General features: G+C 44.6%; 1 protein-coding gene across 1 annotated transcript in view; it reads right to left on the bottom strand.

Moving 5' to 3' along the window:
• Nucleotides 1-14,594, bottom strand: part of LOC129859676 (beta-1,3-galactosyltransferase 1-like) — a 138,221-nt gene extending 123,627 nt beyond the window's left edge. Inside the window, exon 1 of the mRNA XM_055929738.1 lies at nucleotides 14,488-14,594. The gene's annotated coding sequence lies outside the window, so the exon portion shown is untranslated. The remainder of the gene's footprint in view (nucleotides 1-14,487) is intronic.

The following is a 14,594-nucleotide window of genomic DNA, read 5'->3' as shown; positions in this document are numbered from 1 at the left end:
AAAGAGCAAGTACGCTCAACTGAAAGTTTGGTTACACTACAATTAGGGTGTGGAAATGTTATGCCCCTTAGATATTAATTTAGAATCCTCCAATCCTTTTATGGTGTAGCCTACTCCCGACCGTCACATTGTACAGAGCCATATTGTCCATTCCATCCTAATGGAAACCCAGAGGGTTTCGTTTTTCTCGGAATAGAAACACCATAATATGAATCAAATTAATTAAGCCAAATTTCTTCAAATCAATCCCATATACTATGTTATTACAAAAAAGGTTTTAAATTCAAATTCAAACTCAAAGATGCCCTCTTGTGGTCAAACTAGCACTAACTCGCATTAACAGAAAAAATGGCTGACAAATAAATAACGTGCCACAGAATGCTGCAGCAGCCCACAAGGTGTGCTGCAGTATGACAAACATTTTAAAGGAGGAACCACTGTACACATTTTATCTTCACTGTCCCCCAAAAAATAGGGGAATTTAAATCCTTGGTAAAATGAACTACTTGGAAAACAGGCGAAATGAGGCAAGCCAGTACCATGCTGTTATTATATCTTCAGGACAGAGTGGTACCAAAAGAAGACATTTTGGGGTCAAAATTGTAGCTGGGGAGTCTGACTCCCTCCCTTACAGTTTCTCAGTCGCTTTGGTGCATTTTTCACATCATCCCTAACATGTGCAAAATAATAAGAGCATTTCTCAGAACAATTTAGACAAACTGCAATATACAATAGATATGTTTCTAAAGCTAGTCAGTCACTAAAAATCCTTAGTACATCTCTCAAAGTAAATATTCATGCCAATGATCATGTCAGTGTCATCAGAATGATAAGTCATTGGGTCATTGTTCACGAACAAGGTCGTCAAAATGTTTAGGCATGTTGTCAATGTAACTGTGTACTTTGACAGTATTACCTGATGTAAACTTAGGCTACAGTTTGGATGACAGTTACTGTATTGAAAATGCACAAGGCTGCACTTCTATGGCATATATCAATTTCAACAGTACTATTTACATATTACTGTATGTGGGTTATTGATTGAAAGAGACTGGACAACCCAAGGAGCACAAAGAGAAAAAAACTAAATTAGAAAGAAACACAGGAAACCACCCCTAAGGCACAACTTTGCCCGCAGCACTGTTGTGCGGTCTCTACACATCCAGACGTTCCTGTCTGTCGGCCCACATATTCTCATCCACATCGGATATTTTCCCTTCCAATGCAACGTGGAAAGAATCTTTTGGAATGCCTTATCCATCCTCTGCAGGCGTCTACTGTGATGTCCTCACATGCTGCATCCATTGCAGCCAGCAGGGTCATCTGTATGTGTGGCTGATGATCGTACACCTTCCACCTCCATGCTGAAAATAACTCCTCAATTGGGTTAAGGAATGGTGAATAAGGTGGGAGGAATTCTATGAGCATCCTCGGGTGGGTCACAAACCATTGCCTTATGATGTTTGTTCGATGGAAACTCACATTATCACAAATGACCGCATACTTTGGCAAATCCTCTCTAAACAGACCCCTCTCATCATCAGGGATGAGAGCCCTGTAGAGAGTCTCTAAAAAGTTGAGTAGATGCTGGGTGTTGTATGGCCCTATAAGGGGGATATGGGTTAGGACACCATGCTCCGAAATAGCAGCACACATGCTGATATTTCCTCCCCATTGGCCTGGCAAATCCACAGTAGCTCTGTGACCGATGATATTCCGACCCCGCCTTCTGCATTTGGTCAGGTTGAAGCCAGCCTCATCCACGTATACAAAGTTGTGAGAGGGTTCACTTGATTCCAACTCCATTATACGCTATATCCCAGAACACACAGTTGAATTTGTTTTGGTAAGGAAGAGTGACATAAAATGTACATATATTGCATGTTCCTTCCACAGCAATGGAAATGTGTGCAGTTTATGCTTACTGTACTATGTATCACTATAAAATGTTGCTGTAAAGTAGTTACATAGATATATGTTTTACCTGTACATACTGGTACCGTAGCTCCTTAGCTCTGTCCTCATTCCTTTGGAATGGTACATGGTACAGCTATTTCATACTCATCTGGTTTCTATGCAGCACCCTGTCGATGGTTGAGATGCTAACCGTATGGATGTTTTCAAAGACATCGTTGTCTTCTATAATGGTCCTTTGTATTTCCCTGAGTCTCATGGCATTGTTTGCTCGAACCATGGTGCAAATAGCCTCCTCCTGTTGAGGTGTGAAAAGGCGTCCTCTGCCACCGGTTTGAGTTAATCTTGCAGTCCTATGTGGGGAAAAATGCAGTGATGCGTCGCACACTTTCACATCGACAAAAACTATGCAAACACATATTTTACTGTAAAACATACAGGTGGGTGCATGTAAGTTGCAGTATGTATCTGTATAGAGTATATTTCTGTATGCTGTGAAATACAAGTGGACTACTGTAATATGAAGCATTGTAGGAAGTATACAGTATACTGCTTATATACAGTAACACTGCACATTGGTGGACATACCTGTTCTCTCTTCGAAACGTTTGAACTAATGAGGACACGGTTGATCTCCCAATATTCGGCTGCACCCTTCGACCCGCCTCAGCCATTGTAAGGCCATGATTGACAACATGGTCTACAATAGTGGCCCTTATGTCATCAGATATGCGCCTATGTCCTCTTCTGCCTCTTCCTCCGTTTTGCCTTCCACCACGCATCCTTGCTCCTCTTCTTCCTCCTCTTGGCTGTTGACCCTGTTCGTTTCCTGGTCCATCCATTATTGGAAAATTGCAACTCTGTGTTGTGGTCTGTCTATATATGCTTGCCAATTGATTCTTCATGAGATGCACCTTTGAGCAATTTAGACAACTGGTTGATTGTTGGTTGAACTAACACTTTACATTCCTTCATGAGTGAGGGTCAATTTCACCTGCACGATTCATCAATTCATGTTTTTGTACAAAAGGTCTAATAGAAATGTGTAAAACTATGCTTGACAGTTTATGACAAATAGTTCAACAATTTTGCATGTAATGGCTTATGCAAGGAACTAATGCCTAGATGTTTTGAGGGGTAAGACTATTCAACAGAGAACCATCTACTATATTTTGATCAACATGACATGAGCAATTGATAATGTGGAAAAAGCTAACACTTGTACATTATCAATTGCAATTTGTTCGAAGGAATAAGAAATTGCTTTAATGATGTGCACAAGTGACTAGATGATTTGGAATTTGTACAAGTAGTATCAAGAATTGCACTTTTGATCTAAGAAATGCACCAAAGCGACTGAGAAAAAATGTAATATGCTCTGGGAAAAGCGGTGCATTACTTTGCTCATTGGCTTTCTTCCAGTCATTTCATCTCACCTAGCTAACTACGGTAAACAGAGAAAAAAGAGGGGGGGTGATACCCCTTCCCCATACCGATTACACAACAGTAGCTAAGTTGGGGAGAAGTCTGCCCATAATAAAGTGCTTCTCTGCCTTCTTAACAACACTATCAACAAGGCAGGTCCTACAGGTCCTAGTTTTGTCGCACCTGAACGTCTGTTCAGTCGTGTGGTCAGGTGCCACAAAGAGGGAAAATTACAATTGTCTCAGAACAGGGCAGCACGGCTGGCCCTTGAATGTAAACAGGGAGCTAACATTAATGATATGCATGTCAATCTCTCATGGCTCAAAGTGGAGGAGAGATTGACTTCATCACTACTTGTTTTGTAAGAAGTGTTGACAAGCTGAATGGACCGAGCTGTCTGTTTAAACTAGTAGCACACAGCTCGGACATCCATGCATACTCCCCAAGACATGCCACCAGAGGACCCTTCACAATCCCCAAGTCCAGAACAGACTACATGGAACTCTATTCCACATCAGGTAACTGATGCAAGCAGTAGAATCAGATTTTAAAAACACACGTTATGGAACAGCGGGACTGTGAAGAGACACACACACAGGTACAGACACATGCATACGCACACAAACGCAAGCACTCTACACACACGTACCTTGAAATAAAGTTGTATGGTGGTATTATACATTTTGTAGATATGTAATGATGTAATAATGTTATATGATGTACTGTTTTGTATTTTGTTTTATGTGTGATGTAACTGCCTTAATGTGTTTGGACCCCAGGAAGAGTAGCTTCTGGAACTAATGGGGATCCATAATAAACTCCAGGAAGAGTAGCTGCTGCCTTGGCAGGAACTAATGAGGATCCATAATAAACTCCAGGAAGAGTAGCTGCTGCCTTGGCAGGAACTAATGGGGATCCCTAATAAATGTAAATACCTCTCATTTTCTTTTTCATAGAAAACACCTGTCTAGTGGAGCGATGTGTGTTCAATGTGTGTTTTTTCAAAAGTGATCTTCAATTGTTTGGTTCATTTCAGTCAGTCAAAGCCTTTAAAGAGCACCTCTGATTCATAGAGTGTTTAAATCCCCTAGTACTAGTAGGTCATGTGACCATCGGGGATAAGACAGGGTTCAGACAGTTCCATATTAAACCTGCCTCCCTTCAAAATCAATTTGAGAGACATAATTCTGAGCGGAAGGCAAATGTCAAATTGACATGCAGATCTCAGAGGATAACGGAAACTGAAACATGCGTGGGCTGCATCTAACTACTGTTTGCAATAAAAAATACTGTTAGGTCTACTCCATCCTATATGCTGTATAAACAATCAGAATAATGCATCAGTGGAGGCTGCTGAGGGGAGGACGGCTCATAATAATGGCTGGAACGGAGCGAATGGAATGGTATCAAACACATAAAAACCATGTGTTTGATTTTGTTGATACCTTTCCACCTATTCCGCTCCAGCCATTAGCACTTGCCCATCCTCCCCAATTAAGGTGCCACCAACCTCCTGTGTAGTACATAGCCTATTGGAGTGAACAAATGAGTATTCAAATGGAACATTGTAGTCCACTGACTCTGTAATATTGTTTTGTTCACAGACTCACAGCGTGGAAACAGACTAGAATTGACAACGTGCACAAGGCTACCCAATCACATCTAAATGTAGCACGTCCTTCCAACAAGCCATAATCCTTCAATGTGGCATCTGGGGGCTATAGCGGTCTGTACGTGGCTTCAGATACGTAAAGTAACATGTATGGACCACGCCTCCTCTTCCTCATCCTCCCTTTCTCTCAGTCTCTCGACCTCTAACCCAGGCCCATCATGATTTTGGAGCCGTGCTGTGCTCTAGGAGGATTTTAAAAAACAATTATGAGCTTAAATGGTTCTAATGGCGCGCTGAGCCTGACCCTCCCTTTCTAAATGGCACAGGACCAGAGACATAATGTATGTGGTGTGGGTGGGACATATCAGCTTCCACATAATGGAAATATAGGAGCAGATTCAACAACTACTATTGTTGGAAAAAGGGAACTTGCCAAAGTTCAACACAAGGAGGCAGCGAGGGGACCGCTCGTTCCCCTGAAGCCCCTCTCTTGTATGACTACTGCAGCGCAAATCCAATCATCCACTTGACCAGGGGAGCCGTCCTCCTCCAGTGGCCAAGTTGGCAAACCAGCAAAGGCCCTTCAGCAGAACCCAATTATACCCGAGACCCATGAGACACTCTCAGAGCTTGGAGCTCTTCCCTTCCCACAGCTAACAATGGTGCGGTGGCCTATGCTCAGTAGGCTGCTCATGTACTGTAGATCCACACACCAACACCGCACCGCACCGCACGGACCAGAGTCGGTGTTCAGTCCCAGCTGGGTGGAGGCAAGGCTGCAGAAAACAAAGTGGGCTACGGCTGTTGATGCTGCTGATGTGGTGGAATCGTGGTGCTCTTGCCTCCTCTTCATCTCTTGTCCTAGATTGGCTGCCGAACACCGTGATACCAGCTCTACGAGCTCCAAGGATGTGTTAAAGGGGAACCTTTGTCCTAAAGGTCCTCGCACACTGTCTAAAGCACTTAAAGGAAGACTGCAACTGCACGTTTACAGTTTAGATCCCCACATAATCAGCCGTTGGATTATATTGGGAAAGCTAATGGACTGATTTTATGTAGCTGCGTTCATTAGACATCGCATTGCTACCAATTGTTCAGATGGCGGTAACTCACCTCATCAACCTCGGATGTGTTTGTGGTTTTGGCGTGACAGCCGCTTGGCTCCGCTCCGACACGTCCACATCACATCACACGCTATTCAATTGTTTCACAGAAAATGAATGTGGACGTCTGCCATTACAATGCTTACGGAGGATAACAACGCTGTGTTTGCCATTCAGGGCCATTTGCTATTCTTGTAAAAAGAATATGGTAAACAATGCTTGTGTCTATAGGCTGGCTTAGCTTAATCACTGATACAACGACCATTCACATACAGTACAACACAATCAATTTGACTCTGTACCTTCCTAATCACTGGCATTTAATGCACTCTGGTATACAACATGGCTTGCAATGCCAGAATTGTGGGTTTGAATCCCACGGGGGACCAGTACAAAAATGTATGCCTTCACTACTGTAAGTCGCTCTGAATAAGAGCGTCTGCTAAACGTCAACAAATGTAAAATGTGTCTAGCTAGCCTATTTTATGAACGTGTCAAATCAAATAAAACACTAAAATGGTAACACTGTCACTGTGGTTGACTGACTGGGTGCTGCTGTCACATTTGGGCCTTGGAAAGCACAAGCAGGACGGGAGCCATGTGTGACTGTCATAGCTAAAGGGATTATCTAGTGATCCAATAAACTCTGGACGGCAATGACAAAGATGATCACGGCCGAGCATTGAGTGAGACGGATGAAATGTGTATAGAGGAGGACAGCACAGGTCAAATCACATCAGCATGAAAACATCGGAGACGCTTGGAGAATGAAAATCACGAACGGAAATGGGAGGAATTGTATTATAGCTGTACTGTGGTTCATATTAAGACTACACTACACAAGACTTGTGCATTTTATGCATGGTATAACAAACACAAATGACATTACCAGCAGCAACACATAGAGTCCTTTGGTAAAACAAGTGAACCATTGCTTTAGGCAGAATATAGTCCCACATAAATGTGGTCACAAAAAGAATATATAGCCAACAGACTACAGGTACAGTCTTAGAAAAAAAGGTGCTATCTAGAACCATGTAGAACCCTATTGGGAAAGGGTTCTACATGGAACCCAATAGGGTTCAACCTGGAACCAAAAAGGGTTCTACTTGGAACCAAAAAAGGGTTCTCCTATGGGGACAGACGAAGAAGCCTCGTGGAACCCTTTTTTCGAAGAAAAGTAAAATAAATGACACCCTAAGTCATATTAATTCAAATGTAAGGGGTAAACTGTAATAATTGTGTAACGGTAATCCTCCTCCTCTTCATCTTCGGAAGAGGAGGAGTATTGAGGGAACCAAGGCGCAGCGTAGTGAAAAGACATATTTATTTAACGAAAACACAAACTTGATAAACTAACAAAAACAACAAACGGTGTAGACAGACCTAGACGACGTACTTACATAAAACAAGAAAAACGCACGAATAGGAACATAGGCTACACAAACCGAACAAACCGTAAACAGTCCCGCGTGGTGTACAGACACAGACACGGAAGACAATCACCCACCACGAACACTGTGACAACGCCTACCTAAATATGACTCTTAATTAGAGGAACGCCAAACACCTGCCTCTAATTAAGAGCCACACCAGGCAACCCAAAACCAACACAGAAACAGAAAACATAGAATGCCCACCCAACCTCACGTCCTGACCAACTAACACACATAACAAACTAACAGAAATAGGTCAGGAACGTGACATAACCCCCCCCATAAGGTGCGAACTCCGGGCGCACCAGCACAAAGTCTAGGGGAGGGTCTGGGTGGGCATCTGACCACGGTGGTGGCTCAGGCTCCGGGCGAGTTCCCCACCCCACCATAATCCATCCTAGCCTCCATCTCCCCCTAAGAATGTCCACCCTCATTTTACCCCCACAAAATCCCCTTAGTAACATCAATGACAGGGACAGCACCGGGACAGAGAGATAGATCAAGACAGAGGGATAGCACAAGACAGAGGGATAGATCAGAATAAAGAGGTAGATCAAGATAGAGAGGGAGATCATGATAGAGGGGCAACTCCGGACTGAAAGGCAGCTCCGGACAGAGAAACAGCTCTGGACTGAGGGGCAGTTCTGGGTATATAGCCGTTTCTGGCTGAAGGGCAGCTCATGGCTGACTGACGAATCTGGACGCTCATGGCAGGCTGACGGCTCTCGACGCTCATGGCTGGCTGACGGCTCTCGACGCTCATGGCTGGCTGACGGCTCTCGACGCTCATGGCTGGCTGACGGCTCTCGACGCTCATGGCTTGCTGACGGCTCTCGACGCTCATGGCTGGCTGACGGCTCTCGACGCTCATGGCTGGCTGACGGCTCTCGACGCTCATGGCTGGCTGACGGCTCTCGACGCTCATGGCTGGCTGACGGCTCTAGACGCTCATGGCTCTCTGACGGCTCTGGCAGATCCTGTCTGGCTGGCGGCTCTGGCAGATCCTGTCTGGCTGGCGGCTCTGGCAGATCCTGTCTGTCTGGCGGCTCTGGCAGATCCTGTCTGGTTGGCGGCTCTGGCAGATCCTGTCTGGTTGGCGGCTCTGGCAGATCCTGTCTGACGGACGGCTCTAGCGGCTCCTGTCTGGCGGGCGGCTCTAGCGGCTCCTGTCTGGCGGATGGCTCTGTAGGCTCATGGCAGACGGGCGGCTTTGCAGGCTCATGGCAGACGGGCGGCTTTGCAGGCTCATTGCAGACGGATGGCTCAGACGGCGCTGGGGAGACGGATGGCTCAGATGGCGCTGGGGAGACGGATGGCTCAGATGGCGCTGGGGAGACGGATGGCTCAGATGGCGCTGGGGAGACGGATGGCTCAGATGGCGCTGGGGAGACGGATGGCTCTGGCCGGATAAGGCGCACTGTAGACCTGGTGCGTGGTGCCGGAACTGGAGGCACCGGGCTAAGGACACGCACCTTCATACTAGTGCGGGGAGCAGGGACAGGGCACACTGGACTCTCAAAGCCCACTCTATACCTGGTGCGTGGTACCGGCACTGGTGACACCGGGCTGAGGGCAAGCACATCAGGATTAGTAGGGGGAGAAGAAACAGTGTGTACAGGGCTCTGGAGACGCAAAGGAGGCTTAGTGCGTGGTGCCGGAACTGGAGGCACCGAACTGGATACACGCACTACAGGGAGAGTGCGTGGAGGAGGAACAGGGCTCAGGAGACGCACTGGTAGCCTAGTGCGTAGTGTAGGCACTGTAGGTACTAGGCTGGGGCGGGGAGGTGGCGCAGGAAATACCGGACCGTGGAGGCGTACTGGCTCTCTTGAGCATTGAGCCTGCCCAACCTTACCTGGTTGAATGCTCCCGGTCGCCCGACCAGTGCGGGGAGGTGGAATAACCCGCACCGGCCTATGTAGGCGAACCGGGGAAACCATGCATAAGGCAGGTGCCATGTATGCCGGCCCGAGGAGACGCACTGGAGACCAGACGCGTTGAGCCGGCCTCATGACACCTGGCTCAATACCCAATCTAGCCCTACCAGTGCGGGGAGGTGGAATAACTCGCACTGGGCTATGCACTCGTACAGGAGACACCGTGCGCTCTACTGCGTAACACGGCGCCAACCCGTACTCCCGCTCTCCACGGTAAGCCTGGGAAGTGGGCGCAGGTCTCCTACCTGCCCTTGGCCCACTACCTCTTAGCCCCCCCCCAAGAAATTTTTGGGTGTTACTCACGGGCTTTTTGGGCTTCCGTGCAAGACGCGTTCCCTCATAACTCCGGTTCCTCTCTCTCTTTTCCTCCACTCTCCGAGCTGCCTCCAGCTGTTCCCATGGACGGTGATTCACTTTAGCCCATGGTCCTTCTCCGTTAAATATTTGCTCCCAACTCCCCAAGTCCTGTATACTTGCCCGTTGCTCCAAATTACGCTGCTTGGTTCTGGATTCTTGGTGGGTGATTCTGTAACGGTAATCCTCCTCCTCTTCATCTTCGGAAGAGGAGGAGTATTGAGGGAACCAAGGCGCAGCGTAGTGAAAAGACATATTTATTTAACGAAAACACGAACTTGATAAACTAACAAAAACAACAAACGGTGTAGACAGACCTAGACGACGTACTTACATAAAACAAGAAAAACGCACGAATAGGAACATAGGCTACACAAACCGAACAAACCGTAAACAGTCCCGCGTGGTGTACAGACACAGACACGGAAGACAATCACCCACCACGAACACTGTGACAACGCCTACCTAAATATGACTTTTAATTAGAGGAACGCCAAACACCTGCCTCTAATTAAGAGCCATACCAGGCAACCCAAAACCAACACAGAAACAGAAAACATAGAATGCCCACCCAACCTCACGTCCTGACCAACTAACACACATAACAAACTAACAGAAATAGGTCAGGAACGTGACAAATTGTAAACAGCCGAGGACACTTTACAGGGAGTTTATGCTCCTGCTAGGCCCCTTACTAAACCAACCTGCCATATAGCAGGCTTTTAAAAGGCCTTTAACTAAAACAACCTCAAATACTGACCCAACACGCACACATCCACAAGGTGGTAATAAAATGGCAACTGTTTCAAGCTGATTCTGTTTGGACAAAACAACATTGGCATTTGACAAGCTCAGGCCGGCTAGACTTGAAAGAGATAAATATTCCCCTGAGAATATTTTTTTTTTTTTTTTTTACCGTAATAACATGCAACAACACAGATTTTCCTTTTACATTGCTTTGATAAGAAAAACAACAAACTCTGAAGTGCACATGACCTGCGATTCACATTTCTATTCCTCTCGTATCGATGCCATCCACCACTGTCACATAGTGTTTATCTCCTGAATGAACTATTAACCGTGTAGATTCTTATAAATAACATTCCACCACAGCACACACATGTAATTAAGAATATGTAGCTCTTGGCTATTTTATGATCCCTGTGGGTGAAAGAGCATTCAATATTCGATTCCATTACAACTGTGGCAGTATACTGCATTGTTCTGAAATGTATATTTCAAAGGATCAATTTCTCATGTCAAATACATCCTAGATGTAGACCTACATGTTCCCTACACAAATGGAACAACACATAAAATGAATCTTAAGCAAGTAGCAAGTGGAGAGAAGGGCCATAAACACGCAATCAAATGCCCCTCAGAGAGTTAATTCACTAGGGTAGGGGGCACTATTTTCACTTCCGGATGAAAAGCGTACCCAAAGTAAACTGCCTGCTACTCAGGCCCAGAAGCTAGGATATGCATATAATTGGTAGAATTGGTAACTGCATATAATTTGGATAGAAAACACTCTAAAGTTTCCAAAACTGTTAAAATAATGTCTGTGAGTATAAGCGAACTGATTTGGCAGGTGAAAACCTGAGAAAAATCCATCCAGGAAGTGGGATTTTTTATGTGTGTAGTTTTCTATTGAATGCCATTACAGTATCCATTGACTTAGGACTCAAATTGCACTTCCTATGGCTTCCACTAGATGTCAACAGTCTTTAGAAATTGTTTCAGGCTTGTATTCTGAAAAAGGAGAGAGTAAGACCACTCTGAATGAGTGGACCCTACAGTGTCCCAGAGGTTTTTCATGTGCACGACCGAGAGCGCGCCTTTCTGGTTTACCTTTTATATTGACGACGTTATTGTCCGGTTTAAATATTATCGATTATTTCGGCTAAAAACAACCTGAGGATTGATTATAAACATCGTGTGATATGTTTCTACGAACTTTACGGATACTATTTGGATTTTTCATCTGTCTGTTGTGACTGCGTTTGAGGTTTTTGGATATAAACAGGGACTTTATCGAACAAAACTAACATTTATTGAGTAAATGGGAGTCTTGTGAGTGCAACCATATGAAGATCATCAAAGGTAAGTGATTCATTTTATCGCTATTTCTGACTTGTGTAACTCCTCTACTTGGCTGGTAACTGTTTGTAATGATTTGTCTGCTGGGCGCTGTTCTCAGATAATCGCATGGTATGCTTTCGCCGTAAAGCCTTTTTGAAATCTGACACTGTGGTTGGATTAACAAGAAGTTAATCTTTAAACCAATGTATAACACTTGTATGTTCTATGAATTTTTATAATGAGTATTTCTGTTTTTGAATTTGGCGCTCTGCAATTTCACTGGAGGTTGGCCAGGTGGGACGCTAGCCCCACGTACCCTAGTGAGGTTAATACATAGGGTACACTGGTGCTTCTCCTCACCAGTGTCAATGGGACATGGCTTACGGTAAAAGATAAGTAGCTATTTATAGATAAGAGGGGTTGTGATATGACCTAGATCGTTACACGTTCAATATTGCAATACATTTGATGGGAGTCAGTGCTTCTAAAAAACGCACAGGATGTTTCCTAAGGCAAATCGCTGCTTCCCAGTCGACCACCGCTGTTAACGTAAGGGAATGTGCATCCAAGGCTATTACGGGGTTACTATTACACTTGACCGATGCACGGCCTGCTGACAGCACACGGCTACTTCCTGTGTTGACTTACTACTGATCTATATCTAACATAATGCAAAGGTGAACATTGACGCTGTAGGGTACAGCCAGATGAAATATGGCGCTTTCGCTTTGATTATAGCCCATGATTGCTATTGAAGGAACCGTAATCTTTCAATGCAGTAGAAAAGGATAGGCAATTGTGAAACGTATGATATTATTGAGATCAGTCAATATGACAGTGTTTAGATGGATCAAACCAATTCAGCATCTCCATCCCTTGTACATATAAAGACCCCTCCTCTCTCTTCTCTTCCACAACCTTCATTGTTCTCATTTAAAGCTTCCATCTGTCTAAGATACCTATTTTGATATGTCATTGTTCAATTGAGATTCAACTGCTGCCTTTCTTGTCAAATTAGATAAATGGGGCACTGAGGATGTTTGAAATTAAATGGGACATTTTTTTTCACCCGTAAAATATCAGTTACTGGTAGGATGCCAGAATGCAGGCTTAAATGAGGGAATTTTGGCAGGACCGGGGGAATTAACGACCTGACACTGTAAGGTCGAGAGACAGAGAGAGGCCGCGCTTACACAAGATGGACTACGCTTCCTGCTACAGCATTACTGTCTGACAAGCAAGTGTGAAAAGTATTGATGTAGCAACTTCAAACAGCAGTGTAATTCTAAAAGAGGATCAGTGGCACAGTGAAAAAGCCTTTGAGATCTATGGCGTTTCGCCCCACAAAGGCTCTGTTAGAATAAGTCTCTGTCAATAGATTTCCCGAGGTTTAGACACACTGTTCACAGAATGACAAGACGCTGCAGCTTAAATGGTCACTATGCCCTATTTGCTACAATCAACAGTGCTAAAAACGGAGGAGGTTCAGTCTTGCTTTCATTTACTTTGTCATGCTTGTGTATACTACACCTAAATGGTAAACAGTGGTGATACTCTAGTCCTGCACAGTAAACAGATCAACGACCTACTTTTGGCGATGTAACATTCGTTGTCCACATGCAGTTATTGGCTTTGTATGTGCAAGGTCATTGTGGTAGAACAAGTGCGTTGAACCTAGCTACCGCCCGCAAACAGATGCCTCTATCAACACTGTTCGTCCTCTCCTTCCCTCTGATATAATTAAATAAGGCTTTTTCAAGTATAGCAATGACATTTTGTCAAAACATAGATGCTATTACCAAAACGTAAAATGAAAATCAATAAGTAAAAAGTGAATATACTGTAGCCTATGCAAAGTTGATTTTAAGAAACCATTCATAATTCATGTGTTTCTGCTTTGAATATGATGAATCCTTGTCTCCCAGGGCTTATAGGTTCTCACTTGATGAGGGAGATTCTGAGTAAAATATACTGTCAGCGTAGCCTATGTGTGGTATTTAAAACAGTAGTTGTATTGTAATGTATGTCTTTATGCTGAACGCCCTGTAGTATGTGGATGACATACAGTAAGTGCTAGTGGACTTGTTCTTGAGGCATGTGCTCAGTATGATAGCCTCTATCAACAAACAACAATATGACATGAAGTTCAAAATGAGATAAACATGTAGGCTAGCCTCGCGCAATTCACTTCACGCAGGAGCAATACAAGGTTTTCAACTCATAGCTATTTGGTTCGCTTTGCATCAAAGCCGTAGGCTTCATCAAATCTGCCGACAATCCTGGACCACAAAACATCCAAGCATCACTGTTAATGTGAGACGCACTCTTCAATACAGAACATTCCTTTGGAGTCCCGGACGGTCCATCAGAGGGCAAAGCCAATAGGACAACAGCAAACAACGGACGGTGCATTTCTAAACACAAAGCAGCAGCGACCGAATGGTTTGCACTGTCACTATAAAACGATTATAATCTAACCACAAAGTAGACGCATGCACGAAATAAAAAGGCTGAATGACGACGAAAGCTTGTACCAAGTGTTCAGTAAGCTGTTGCGGGCTGTCGCCACTGGACAAACACAAATAGTAGCAATAGGTTTCAGTTTACAAAGAATTTGTACCTACCAGTCTCGTTGTCTACATCCCACCAAGACAAGTGGTGCTGAAACTGTGTCAGTCCTGCGCTGGACTCCGCATCTGATCTCACGGCGAGAAAGCAGTGGGGGAGACTT

Source organism: Salvelinus fontinalis, chromosome 7 (genome assembly GCF_029448725.1).
Source record: "Salvelinus fontinalis isolate EN_2023a chromosome 7, ASM2944872v1, whole genome shotgun sequence".
NCBI lineage: Eukaryota > Metazoa > Chordata > Actinopteri > Salmoniformes > Salmonidae > Salvelinus > Salvelinus fontinalis.
Note: the sequence above shows the minus strand (reverse complement) of the source record. Positions and strands in the feature narration are given on the sequence as shown.